Source organism: Lytechinus variegatus, chromosome 9 (assembly GCF_018143015.1).
Source record: "Lytechinus variegatus isolate NC3 chromosome 9, Lvar_3.0, whole genome shotgun sequence".
NCBI classification, from domain to species: Eukaryota; Metazoa; Echinodermata; class Echinoidea; order Temnopleuroida; family Toxopneustidae; genus Lytechinus; species Lytechinus variegatus.
Window position 1 is genome coordinate 30,599,844 of NC_054748.1, and position 15,344 is coordinate 30,615,187.

The 15,344-nt window shown below is 32.5% G+C and overlaps 2 long non-coding RNA genes across 2 annotated transcripts; both read left to right on the forward strand.

Annotated features, from left to right (window-relative positions):
• Nucleotides 1–473: 473 nt before the first annotated feature.
• LOC121421327 lies at nucleotides 474–4,534 on the forward strand. Its single transcript, XR_005970955.1, has 3 exons — nucleotides 474–514; nucleotides 2,424–2,546; nucleotides 4,455–4,534. It is a non-coding gene; the product is annotated as an uncharacterized LOC121421327 (long non-coding RNA).
• Nucleotides 4,535–6,497: 1,963 nt separating this feature from the next.
• LOC121421132 lies at nucleotides 6,498–14,731 on the forward strand. Its single transcript, XR_005970943.1, has 5 exons — nucleotides 6,498–6,608; nucleotides 8,517–8,639; nucleotides 10,550–10,672; nucleotides 12,582–12,704; nucleotides 14,615–14,731. It is a non-coding gene; the product is annotated as an uncharacterized LOC121421132 (long non-coding RNA).
• Nucleotides 14,732–15,344: the final 613 nt, after the last annotated feature.

Genomic DNA, 15,344 nt, shown 5'->3' on the forward strand with positions numbered 1-15,344 from the left:
ATCATGATGATTATTAATATGATTTAACATTAATGATAAAAACGATGAAAATTACAATTGATGACATTGGCCAGTGATGGTCGTATTCTGGCGTTCTTCTTCAAGCCAATGTGCTTACGGCTCCCACCGGCATGCAATGATTACTATTTTAACAGTTTTGATTTATTTTGTGTTTTATATGTTTCATTGATGTTCGGAAATAATCAATCACTCCATTTTTTATGTAGAATAATTGATAATGATGAACATAACAGTAACGATATTAGAATGATTCAATATAAACAATACGTATAATGATGAGATAATTACGACACAATAGTACACATGGATAGTATTGTTTGTGTTTTATGGGCTATTGCTCAGATAATTGTACATTATCACAATCATTCAGATATCGACGAATGTACATCGGGCACCCACGTCTGTCATGTCAACGCCGAGTGTGTGAACAACATACGAAGTTATACGTGCGTATGCCTAGCTGGATATACTGGTAATGGATTTGACTGCGTTGGTAAGAACACGATTTTATTGTATTTCGACCCAAATAATATGCCCTTAATATGATAGCTAATGGTAGCCTTGATAATGTAAAAAAAATATCAATAGTCATCTTGATAATAATAATAATAATAGTAATAACAATAATAGTAATAATGATAATATTACTACCCTGGCTAGCCACTTCCGTTAAGCAACTGCTCTACCAGTGAGCCCTGCATAACATAGTGAACAAATCAGGCTTAAATCGAGAGTGTCAGAAAAATTACCGCTAAATATCAAACGTGTCCTTAGGTAAACTGGTGGAAAGAGTTGCTTTCTCAGAGTTAACATCATGTTTATAAGAGAATGATTTTTTTTACCCATGTCAAGCCGAGTTCAGGCCTGGTCATAGTGTAGACACATAGTTAAAGGCCAAGTCCACTTCAGAAAAATGTTGATTTGAATCAATAGAGAAAAATCAGACAAGCACAATGCTTTAAAAATTTCCTCAAAATCGGATCTAAAATAAGAAAGTTATGACATTTCAAAGTTTCGCTTATTTTTAACAAAAATAGTTATATGAACGAGCCAGTTACATCCAAATGAGAGAGTCGATGATGTAATTCATTCTCTATTTCTTTTTTTTTATTGTTTGAATTATACAAAATTTCAATTTGTACGAATTTGACGATCAGGAACTCCTTGCCTGAAGCACAAAATGTTAAAATAATGGAATTCCACGTGTTGAGGGAAGAATGAAACTTTATTTTACATGACAATGACGAGAAAATAAAGATATTTCATATAATAAAATACAAAAGAAATAGTGAGTGAGTGATGTCACCAGTTCCCTCATTTGCATACCGACCGAGATGAAGCATATAACTGTTTTGTGAAATGAAACGAAACTTTAAATGCCATAACTTTCTTATTTTACATCCGATTTTGATGGATTTTCAGTGTTATGCTTGAATTTTCTCTTTTTATTTAAGTCAAGTTTTTGTTGGGGTGGACTTGTCCTTTAACTTTACAGATGCTATCTTTCGGGAAATGAATGACATTACGGCTCTAATTATGCTCCATAGGAGTTTAACATTTGACAAACACTTTGGTAAATACATTTGTTACTGATATCTATTCATTCTACTTGTCATCAGACAGTTTCGCTCCGCGACGCACGACTGCTTTAAGAACACAGTAAATATATTATATTTTCATGTCAAATGACAATGAACAGCTGCGAGTACTTTGTCGAAAATTGGTGAACCCGAAAAGCAGTTTCTTCCTAGATATAGGAACTGAAAAAAAAATCCCTTTGTGTATTTTTTTATCGAGAATTAAACTGTTGTTTTATTCAACATTTTTTGACAAAGTTTTGACAAAGACCTATTGGATATTATTTGTCATGGCGGACTTTTGACAATATATTTTCTAGATTCTTGAGAACGTCTTTCATCCTGAAGCGAAAAATCTGAATTGATATGATCATGAAGTTAATAACATTAACCGTATCCATCATAGCAATAATTAAAAATCTTCATTTATCATTATCATGATGATTATTAATATGATTTAACATTAATGATAAAAACGATGAAAATTACAATTGATGACATTGGCCAGTGATGGTCGTATACTGGCGTTCTTCTTCAAGCCAATGTGCTTACGGCTCCCACCGGCATGCAATGATTACTATTTTAACACCTTTTATTTATTTTGTGTTTTATATGTTTCATTGATGTTCGGAAACAATCAATCACTCCATTTTTTATGTACAATAATTGATAATGATGAACATAACAGTAACGATATTAGAATGATTCAATATAAACAATACGTATAATGATGAGATAATTACGACACAATAGTACACATGGATAGTATTGTTTGTGTTTTATGGGCTATTGCTCAGATAATTGTACATTATCACAATCATTCAGATATCGACGAATGTACATCGGGCACCCACGTCTGTCATGTCAACGCCGAGTGTGTGAACAACATAGGAAGTTATACGTGTGTATGCCTAGCTGGATATACTGGTAATGGATTTGACTGCGTTGGTAAGAACACGATTTTATTGTATTTCGACCCAAATAATATTCCCTTAATATGATAGCTAATGGTAGCCTTGATAATGTAAAAAAAATATCAATAGTCATCTTGATAATAATAATAATAATAGTAATAATAATAATAGTAATAATGATAATATTACTACCCTGGCTAGCCACTTCCGTTAAGCAACTGCTCTACCAGTGAGCCCTGCATAACATAGTGAACAAATCAGGCTTAAATCGAGAGTGTCAGAAAAATTACCGCTAAATATCAAACGTGTCCTTAGGTAAACTGGTGGAAAGAGTTGCTTTCTCAGAGTTAACATCATGTTTATAAGAGAATGATTTTTTTACCCATGTCAAGCCGAGTTCAGGCCTGGTCATAGTGTAGAGACATAGTTAAAGGCCAAGTCCACTTCAGAAAAATGTTGATTTGAATCAATAGAGAAAAATCAGACAGGCACAATGCTTTAAAAATTTCCTCAAAATCGGATCTAAAATAAGAAAGTTATGACATTTCAAAGTTTCGCTTATTTTTAACAAAAATAGTTATATGAACGAGCCAGTTACATCCAAATGAGAGAGTCGATGATGTCATTCATTCTCTATTTCTTTTTTTTATTGTTTGAATTATACAAAATTTCAATTTGTACGAATTTGACGATCAGGAACTCCTTGCCTGAAGCACAAAATGTTAAAATAATGGAATTCCACGTGTTGAGGGAAGAATGAAACTTTATTTTACATGACAATGACGAGAAAATAAAGATATTTCATATAATAAAATACAAAAGAAATAGTGAGTGAGTGATGTCACCAGTTCCCTCATTTGCATACCGACCGAGATGAAGCATATAACTGTTTTGTGAAATGAAACGGAACTTTAAATGCCATAACTTTCTTATTTTACATCCGATTTTGATGGATTTTCAGTGTTATGCTTGAATTTTCTCTTTTTATTTAAGTCAAGTTTTTGTTGGGGTGGACTTGTCCTTTAACTTTACAGATGCTATCTTTCGGGAAATGAATGACATTACGGCTCTAATTATGCTCGATAGGAGTTAAACATTTGACAAACACTTTGGTAAATACATTTGTTACTGATATCTATTCATTCTACTTGTCATCAGACAGTTTCGCTCCGCGACGCACGACTGTTTTAAGAACACAGTAAATATATTATATTTTTTATGTCAAATGACAATGAACAGCTCCGAGTACTTTGTCGAAAATTGGTGAACCCGAAAAGCAGTTTCTTCCTAGATATAGGAACTGAAAACAAAATCCCTTTGTGTATTTTTTTATCGAGAATTAAACTGTTGTTTTATTCAACATTTTTTGACAAAGTTTTGACAAAGACCTATTGGATATTATTTGTCATGGCGGACTTTTGACAATATATTTTCTAGATTCTTGAGAACGTCTTTCATCCTGAAGCGAAAAATCTGAATTGATATGATCATGAAGTTAATAACATTAACCGTATCCATCATAGCAATAATTAAAAATCTTCATTTATCATTATCATGATGATTATTAATATGATTTAACATTAATGATAAAAACGATGAAAATTACAATTGATGACATTGGCCAGTGATGGTCGTATACTGGCGTTCTTCTTCAAGCCAATGTGCTTACGGCTCCCACCGGCATGCAATGATTACTATTTTAACAGCTTTTATTTATTTTGTGTTTTATATGTTTCATTGATGTTCGGAAACAATCAATCACTCCATTTTTTATGTACAATAATTGATAATGATGAACATAACAGTAACGATATTAGAATGATTCAATATAAACAATACGTATAATGATGAGATAATTACGACACAATAGTACACATGGATAGTATTGTTTGTGTTTTATGGGCTATTGCTCAGATAATTGTACATTATCACAATCATTCAGATATCGACGAATGTACATCGGGCACCCACGTCTGTCATGTCAACGCCGAGTGTGTGAACAACATAGGAAGTTATACGTGTGTGTGCCTAGCTGGATATACTGGTAATGGATTTGACTGCGTTGGTAAGAACACGATTTTATTGTATTTCGACCCAAATAATATGCCCTTAATATGATAGCTAATGGTAGCCTTGATAATGTAAAAAAAATATCAATAGTCATCTTGATAATAATAATAATAATAGTAATAATAATAATAGTAATAATGATAATATTACTACCCTGGCTAGCCACTTCCGTTAAGCAACTGCTCTACCAGTGAGCCCTGCATAACATAGTGAACAAATCAGGCTTAAATCGAGAGTGTCAGAAAAATTACCGCTAAATATCAAACGTGTCCTTAGGTAAACTGGTGGAAAGAGTTGCTTTCTCAGAGTTAACATCATGTTTATAAGAGAATGATTTTTTTACCCATGTCAAGCCGAGTTCAGGCCTGGTCATAGTGTAGAGACATAGTTAAAGGCCAAGTCCACTTCAGAAAAATGTTGATTTGAATCAATAGAGAAAAATCAGACAAGCACAATGCTTTAAAAATTTCCTCAAAATCGGATCTAAAATAAGAAAGTTATGACATTTCAAAGTTTCGCTTATTTTTAACAAAAATAGTTATATGAACGAGCCAGTTACATCCAAATGAGAGAGTCGATGATGTCATTCATTCTCTATTTCTTTTTTTTATTGTTTGAATTATACAAAATTTCAATTTGTACGAATTTGACGATCAGGAACTCCTTGCCTGAAGCACAAAATGTTAAAATAATGGAATTCCACGTGTTGAGGGAAGAATGAAACTTTATTTTACATGACAATGACGAGAAAATAAAGATATTTCATATAATAAAATACAAAAGAAATAGTGAGTGAGTGATGTCACCAGTTCCCTCATTTGCATACCGACCGAGATGAAGCATATAACTGTTTTGTGAAATGAAACGGAACTTTAAATGCCATAACTTTCTTATTTTACATCCGATTTTGATGGATTTTCAGTGTTATGCTTGAATTTTCTCTTTTTATTTAAGTCAAGTTTTTGTTGGGGTGGACTTGTCCTTTAACTTTACAGATGCTATCTTTCGGGAAATGAATGACATTACGGCTCTAATTATGCTCGATAGGAGTTTAACATTTGACAAACACTTTGGTAAATACATTTGTTACTGATATCTATTCATTCTACTTGTCATCAGACAGTTTCGCTCCGCGACGCACAACTGCTTTAAGTACACAGTAAATGTATTATTTTTTTCATGTCAAATGACAATGAACAGCTGCGAGTACTTTGTCGAAAATTGGTGAACCCGAAAAGCAGTTTCTTCCTAGATATAGGAACTGAAAACAAAATCCCTTTGTGTATTTTTTTATCGAGAATTAAACTGTTGTTTTATTCAACATTTTTTGACAAAGTTTTGACAAAGACCTATTGGATATTATTTGTCATGGCGGACTTTTGACAATATATTTTCTAGATTCTTGAGAACGTCTTTCATCCTGAAGCGAAAAATCTGAATTGATATGATCATGAAGTTAATAACATTAACCGTATCCATCATAGCAATAATTAAAAATCTTCATTTATCATTATCATGATGATTATTAATATGATTTAACATTAATGATAAAAACGATGAAAATTACAATTGATGACATTGGCCAGTGAAGGTCGTATACTGGCGTTCTTCTTCAAGCCACTGTGCTTACGGCTCCCACCGGCATGCAATGATTACTATTTTAACAGCTTTTATTTATTTTGTGTTTTATATGTTTCATTGATGTTCGGAAATAATCAATCACTCCATTTTTTATGTACAATAATTGATAATGATGAACATAACAGTAACGATATTAGAATGATTCAATATAAACAATACGTATAATGATGAGATAATTACGACACAATAGTACACATGGATAGTATTGTTTGTGTTTTATGGGCTATTGCTCAGATAATTGTACATTATCACAATCATTCAGATATCGACGAATGTACATCGGGCACCCACGTCTGTCATGTCAACGCCGAGTGTGTGAACAACATAGGAAGTTTTACGTGTGTATGCCTAGCTGGATATACTGGTAATGGATTTGACTGCGTTGGTAAGAACACGATTTTATTGTATTTCGACCCAAATAATATGCCCTTAATATGATAGCTAATGGTAGCCTTGATAATGTAAAAAAAATATCAATAGTCATCTTGATAATAATGATAATAATAGTAATAATAATAATAGTAATAATGATAATATTACTACCCTGGCTAGCCACTTCCGTTAAGCAACTGCTCTACCAGTGAGCCCTGCATAACATAGTGAACAAATCAGGCTTAAATCGAGAGTGTCAGAAAAATTACCGCTAAATATCAAACGTGTCCTTAGGTAAACTGGTGGAAAGAGTTGCTTTCTCAGAGTTAACATCATGTTTATAAGAGAATGATTTTTTTACCCATGTCAAGCCGAGTTCAGGCCTGGTCATAGTGTAGAGACATAGTTAAAGGCCAAGTCCACTTCAGAAAAATGTTGATTTGAATCAATAGAAAAAAATCAGACAAGCACAATGCTTTAAAAATTTCCTCAAAATCGGATCTAAAATAAGAAAGTTATGACATTTCAAAGTTTCGCTTATTTTTAACAAAAATAGTTATATGAACGAGCCAGTTACATCCAAATGAGAGAGTCGATGATGTCATTCATTCTCTATTTCTTTTTTTTTATTGTTTGAATTATACAAAATTTCAATTTGTACGAATTTGACGATCAGGAACTCCTTGCCTGAAGCACAAAATGTTAAAATAATGGAATTCCACGTGTTGAGGGAAGAATGAAACTTTATTTTACATGACAATGACGAGAAAATAAAGATATTTCATATAATAAAATACAAAAGAAATAGTGAGTGAGTGATGTCACCAGTTCCCTCATTTGCATACCGACCGAGATGAAGCATATAACTGTTTTGTGAAATGAAACGAAACTTTAAATGCCATAACTTTCTTATTTTACATCCGATTTTGATGGATTTTCAGTGTTATGCTTGAATTTTCTCTTTTTATTTAAGTCAAGTTTTTGTTGGGGTGGACTTGTCCTTTAACTTTACAGATGCTATCTTTCGGGAAATGAATGACATTACGGCTCTAATTATGCTCGATAGGAGTTTAACATTTGACAAACACTTTGGTAAATACATTTGTTACTGATATCTATTCATTCTACTTGTCATCAGACAGTTTCGCTCCGCGACGCACGACTGCTTTAAGTACACAGTAAATGTATTATTTTTTTATGTCAAATGACAATGAACAGCTGCGAGTACTTTGTCGAAAATTGGTGAACCCGAAAAGCAGTTTCTTCCTAGATATAGGAACTGAAAACAAAATCCCTTTGTGTATTTTTTTATCGAGAATTAAACTGTTGTTTTATTCAACATTTTTTGACAAAGTTTTGACAAAGACCTATTGGATATTATTTGTCATGGCGGACTTTTGACAATATATTTTCTAGATTCTTGAGAACGTCTTTCATCCTGAAGCGAAAAATCTGAATTGATATGATCATGAAGTTAATAACATTAACCGTATCCATCATAGCAATAATTAAAAATCTTCATTTATCATTATCATGATGATTATTAATATGATTTAACATTAATGATAAAAACGATGAAAATTACAATTGATGACATTGGCCAGTGATGGTCGTATACTGGCGTTCTTCTTCAAACCAATGTGCTTACGGCTCCCACCGGCATGCAATGATTACTATTTTAACAGTTTTGATTTATTTTGTGTTTTCTATGTTTCATTGATGTTCGGAAATAATCAATCACTCCATTTTTTATGTAGAATAATTGATAATGATGAACATAACAGTAACGATATTAGAATGATTCAATATAAACAATACGTATAATGATGAGATAATAACGACACAATAGTACACATGGATAGTATTGTTTGTGTTTTATGGGCTATTGCTCAGATAATTGTACATTATCACAATCATTCAGATATCGACGAATGTACATCGGGCACCCACGTCTGTCATGTCAACGCCGAGTGTGTGAACAACATAGGAAGTTATACGTGTGTATGCCTAGCTGGATATACTGGTAATGGATTTGACTGCGTTGGTAAGAACACGATTTTATTGTATTTCGACCCAAATAATATGCCCTTAATATGATAGCTAATGGTAGCCTTAATAATGTAAAAAAAAATATCAATAGTCATCTTGATAATAATAATAATAATAGTAATAATAATAATAGTAATAATGATAATATTACTACCCTGGCTAGCCACTTCCGTTAAGCAACTGCTCTACCAGTGAGCCCTGCATAACATAGTGAACAAATCAGGCTTAAATCGAGAGTGTCAGAAAAATTACCGCTAAATATCAAACGTGTCCTTAGGTAAACTGGTGGAAAGAGTTGCTTTCTCAGAGTTAACATCATGTTTATAAGAGAATGATTTTTTTTACCCATGTCAAGCCGAGTTCAGGCCTGGTCATAGTGTAGAGACATAGTTAAAGGCCAAGTCCACTTCAGAAAAATGTTGATTTGAATCAATAGAGAAAAATCAGACAAGCACAATGCTTTAAAAATTTCCTCAAAATCGGATCTAAAATAAGAAAGTTATGACATTTCAAAGTTTCGCTTATTTTTAACAAAAATAGTTATATGAACGAGCCAGTTACATCCAAATGAGAGAGTCGATGATGTCATTCATTCTCTATTTCTTTTTTGTTATTGTTTGAATTATACAAAATTTCAATTTGTACGAATTTGACGATCAGGAACTCCTTGCCTGAAGCACAAAATGTTAAAATAATGGAATTCCATGTGTTGAGGGAAGAATGAAACTTTATTTTACATGACAATGACGAGAAAATAAAGATATTTCATATAATAAAATACAAAAGAAATAGTGAGTGAGTGATGTCACCAGTTCCCTCATTTGCATACCGACCGAGATGAAGCATATAACTGTTTTGTGAAATGAGACGAAACTTTAAAAGCCATAACTTTCTTATTTTACATCCGATTTTGATGGATTTTCAGTGTTATGCTTGAATTTTCTCTTTTTATTTAAGTCAAGTTTTTGTTGGGGTGGACTTGTCCTTTAACTTTACAGATGCTATCTTTCGGGAAATGAATGACATTACGGCTCTAATTATGCTCGATAGGAGTTTAACATTTGACAAACACTTTGGTAAATACATTTGTTACTGATATCTATTCATTCTACTTGTCATCAGACAGTTTCGCTCCGCGACGCACGACTGCTTTAAGAACACAGTAAATATATTATTTTTTTATGTCAAATGACAATGAACAGCTGCGAGTACTTTGTCGAAAATTGGTGAACCCGAAAAGCAGTTTCTTCCTAGATATAGGAACTGAAAACAAAATCCCTTTGTGTATTTTTTTATCGAGAATTAAACTGTTGTTTTATTCAACATTTTTTGACAAAGTTTTGACAAAGACCTATTGGATATTATTTGTCATGGCGGACTTGTGACAATATATTTTCTAGATTCTTGAGAACGTCTTTCATCCTGAAGCGAAAAATCTGAATTGATATGATCATGAAGTTAATAACATTAACCGTATCCATCATAGCAATAATTAAAAATCTTCATTTATCATTATCATGATGATTATTAATATGATTTAACATTAATGATAAAAACGATGAAAATTACAATTGATGACATTGGCCAGTGATGGTCGTATACTGGCGTTCTTCTTCAAGGCAATGTGCTTACGGCTCCCACCGGCATGCAATGATTACTATTTTAACAGCTTTTATTTATTTTGTGTTTTATATGTTTCATTGATGTTCGGAAATAATCAATCACTCCATTTTTTATGTAGAATAATTGATAATGATGAACATAACAGTAACGATATTAGAATGATTCAATATAAACAATACGTATAATGATGAGATAATTACGACACAATAGTACACATGGATAGTATTGTTTGTGTTTTATGGGCTATTGCTCAGATAATTGTACATTATCACAATCATTCAGATATCGACGAATGTACATCGGGCACCCACGTCTGTCATGTCAACGCCGAGTGTGTGAACAACATAGGAAGTTATACGTGCGTATGCCTAGCTGGATATACTGGTAATGGATTTGACTGCGTTGGTAAGAACACGATTTTATTGTATTTCGACCCAAATAATATGCCCTTAATATGATAGCTAATGGTAGCCTTGATAATGTAAAAAAAATATCAATAGTCATCTTGATAATAATAATAATAATAGTAATAATAATAATAGTAATAATGATAATATTACTACCCTGGCTAGCCACTTCCGTTAAGCAACTGCTCTACCAGTGAGCCCTGCATAACATAGTGAACAAATCAGGCTTAAATCGAGAGTGTCAGAAAAATTACCGCTAAATATCAAACGTGTCCTTAGGTAAACTGGTGGAAAGAGTTGCTTTCTCAGAGTTAACATCATGTTTATAAGAGAATGATTTTTTTTACCCATGTCAAGCCGAGTTCAGGCCTGGTCATAGTGTAGAGACATAGTTAAAAGCCAAGTCCACTTCAGAAAAATGTTGATTTGAATCAATAGAGAAAAATCAGACAAGCACAATGCTTTAAAAATTTCCTCAAAATCGGATCTAAAATAAGAAAGTTATGACATTTCAAAGTTTCGCTTATTTTTAACAAAAATAGTTATATGAACGAGCCAGTTACATCCAAATTAGAGAGTCGATGATGTCATTCATTCTCTATTTCTCTTTTTTTTATTGTTTGAATTATACAAAATTTCAATTTGAACGAATTTGACGATCAGGAACTCCTCGCCTGAAGCACAAAATGTTAAAATAATGGAATTCCACGTGTTGAGGGAAGAATGAAACTTTATTTTACATGACAATGACGAGAAAATAAAGATATTTCATAAAATAAAATACAAAAGAAATAGTGAGTGAGTGATGTCACCAGTTCCCTCATTTGCATACCGACCGAGATGAAGCATATAACTGTTTTGTGAAATGAAACGAAACTTTAAAAGCCATAACTTTCTTATTTTACATCCGATTTTGATGGATTTTCAGTGTTATGCTTGAATTTTCTCTTTTTATTTAAGTCAAGTTTTTGTTGGGGTGGACTTGTCCTTTAACTTTACAGATGCTATCTTTCGGGAAATGAATGACATTACGGCTCTAATTATGCTCGATAGGAGTTTAACATTTGACAAACACTTTGGTAAATACATTTGTTACTGATATCTATTCATTCTACTTGTCATCAGACAGTTTCGCTCCGCGACGCACGACTGCTTTAAGAACACAGTAAATATATTATTTTTTTATGTCTAATGACAATGAACAGCTGCGAGTACTTTGTCGAAAATTGGTGAACCCGAAAAGCAGTTTCTTCCTAGATATAGGAACTGAAAACAAAATCCCTTTGTGTATTTTTTATCGAGAATTAAACTGTTGTTTTATTCAACATTTTTTGACAAAGTTTTGACAAAGACCTATTGGATATTATTTGTCATGGCGGACTTTTGACAATATATTTTCTAGATTCTTGAGAACGTCTTTCATCCTGAAGCGAAAAATCTGAATTGATATGATCATGAAGTTAATAACATTAACCGTATCCATCATAGCAATAATTAAAAATCTTCATTTATCATTATCATGATGATTATTAATATGATTTAACATTAATGATAAAAACGATGAAAATTACAATTGATGACATTGGCCAGTGATGGTCGTATACTGGCGTTCTTCTTCAAGCCAATGTGCTTACGGCTCCCACCGGCATGCAATGATTACTATTTTAACAGCTTTTATTTATTTTGTGTTTTATATGTTTCATTGATGTTCGGAAATAATCAATCACTCCATTTTTTATGTACAATAATTGATAATGATGAACATAACAGTAACGATATTAGAATGATTCAATATAAACAATACGTATAATGATGAGATAATTACGACACAATAGTACACATGGATAGTATTGTTTGTGTTTTATGGGCTATTGCTCAGATAATTGTACATTATCACAATCATTCAGATATCGACGAATGTACATCGGGCACCCACGTCTGTCATGTCAACGCCGAGTGTGTGAACAACATAGGAAGTTATACGTGTGTATGCCTAGCTGGATATACTGGTAATGGATTTGACTGCGTTGGTAAGAACACGATTTTATTGTATTTCGACCCAAATAATATGCCCTTAATATGATAGCTAATGGTAGCCTTAATAATGTAAAAAAAATATCAATAGTCATCTTGATAATAATAATAATAATAGTAATAATAATAATAGTAATAATGATAATATTACTACCCTGGCTAGCCACTTCCGTTAAGCAACTGCTCTACCAGTGAGCCCTGCATAACATAGTGAACAAATCAGGCTTAAATCGAGAGTGTCAGAAAAATTACCGCTAAATATCAAACGTGTCCTTAGGTAAACTGGTGGAAAGAGTTGCTTTCTCAGAGTTAACATCATGTTTATAAGAGAATGATTTTTTTACCCATGTCAAGCCGAGTTCAGGCCTGGTCATAGTGTAGAGACATAGTTAAAGGCCAAGTCCACTTCAGAAAAATGTTGATTTGAATCAATAGAGAAAAATCAGACAAGCACAATGTTTTAAAAATTTCCTCAAAATCGGATCTAAAATAAGAAAGTTATGACATTTCAAAGTTTCGCTTATTTTTAACAAAAATAGTTATATGAACGAGCCAGTTACATCCAAATGAGAGAGTCGATGATGTCATTCATTCTCTATTTTTTTTGTTTTTATTGTTTGAATTATACAAAATTTCAATTTGTACGAATTTGACGATCAGGAACTCCTTGCCTGAAGCACAAAATGTTAAAATAATGGAATTCCACGTGTTGAGGGAAGAATGAAACTTTATTTTACATGACAATGACGAGAAAATAAAGATATTTCATATAATAAAATACAAAAGAAATAGTGAGTGAGTGATGTCACCAGTTCCCTCATTTGCATACCGACCGAGATGAAGCATAAAACTGTTTTGTGAAATGAAACGAAACTTTAAATGCCATAACTTTCTTATTTTACATCCGATTTTGATGGATTTTCAGTGTTATGCTTGAATTTTCTCTTTTTATTTAAGTCAAGTTTTTGTTGGGGTGGACTTGTCCTTTAACTTTACAGATGCTATCTTTCGGGAAATGAATGACATTACGGCTCTAATTATGCTCGATAGGAGTTTAACATTTGACAAACACTTTGGTAAATACATTTGTTACTGATATCTATTCATTCTACTTGTCATCAGACAGTTTCGCTCCGCGACGCACGACTGCTTTAAGTACACAGTAAATGTATTATTTTTTTATGTCGAATGACAATGAACAGCTGCGAGTACTTTGTCGAAAATTGGTGAACCCGAAAAGCAGTTTCTTCCTAGATATAGGAACTGAAAACAAAATCCCTTTGTGTATTTTTTTTATCGAGGATTAAACTGTTGTTTTATTCAACATTTTTTGACAAAGTTTTGACAAAGACCTATTGGATATTATTTGTCATGGCGGACTTTTGACAATATATTTTTTAGATTCTTGAGAACGTCTTTCATCCTGAAGCGAAAAATCTGAATTGATATGATCATGAAGTTAATAACATTAACCGTATCCATCATAGCAATAATTAAAAATCTTCATTTATCATTATCATGATGATTATTAATATGATTTAACATTAATGATAAAAACGATGAAAATTACAATTGATGACATTGGCCAGTGAAGGTCGTATACTGGCGTTCTTCTTCAAGCCACTGTGCTTACGGCTCCCACCGGCATGCAATGATTACTATTTTAACAGCTTTTATTTATTTTGTGTTTTATATGTTTCATTGATGTTCGGAAATAATCAATCACTCCATTTTTTATGTACAATAATTGATAATGATGAACATAACAGTAACGATATTAGAATGATTCAATATAAACAATACGTATAATGATGAGATAATTACGACACAATAGTACACATGGATAGTATTGTTTGTGTTTTATGGGCTATTGCTCAGATAATTGTACATTATCACAATCATTCAGATATCGACGAATGTACATCGGGCACCCACGTCTGTCATGTCAACGCCGAGTGTGTGAACAACATAGGAAGTTATACGTGTGTATGCCTAGCTGGATATACTGGTAATGGATTTGACTGCGTTGGTAAGAACACGATTTTATTGTATTTCGACCCAAATAATATGCCCTTAATATGATAGCTAATGGTAGCCTTGATAATGTAAAAAAAATATCAATAGTCATCTTGATAATAATAATAATAATAGTAATAATAATAATAGTAATAATGATAATATTACTACCCTGGCTAGCCACTTCCGTTAAGCAACTGCTCTACCAGTGAGCCCTGCATAACATAGTGAACAAATCAGGCTTAAATCGAGAGTGTCAGAAAAATTACCGCTAAATATCAAACGTGTCCTTAGGTAAACTGGTGGAAAGAGTTGCTTTCTCAGAGTTAACATGATTTTTTTTACCCATGTCAAGCCGAGTTCAGGCCTGGTCATAGTGTAGAGACATAGTTAAAGGCCAAGTCCACTTCAGAAAAATGTTGATTTGAATCAATAGAGAAAAATCAGACAAGCACAATGCTTTAAAAATTTCCTCAAAATCGGATCTAAAATAAGAAAGTTATGACATTTCAAAGTTTCGCTTATTTTTAACAAAAATAGTTATATGAACGAGCCAGTTACATCCAAATGAGAGAGTCGATGATGTCATTCATTCTCTATTTTTTTTTTAATTGTTTGAA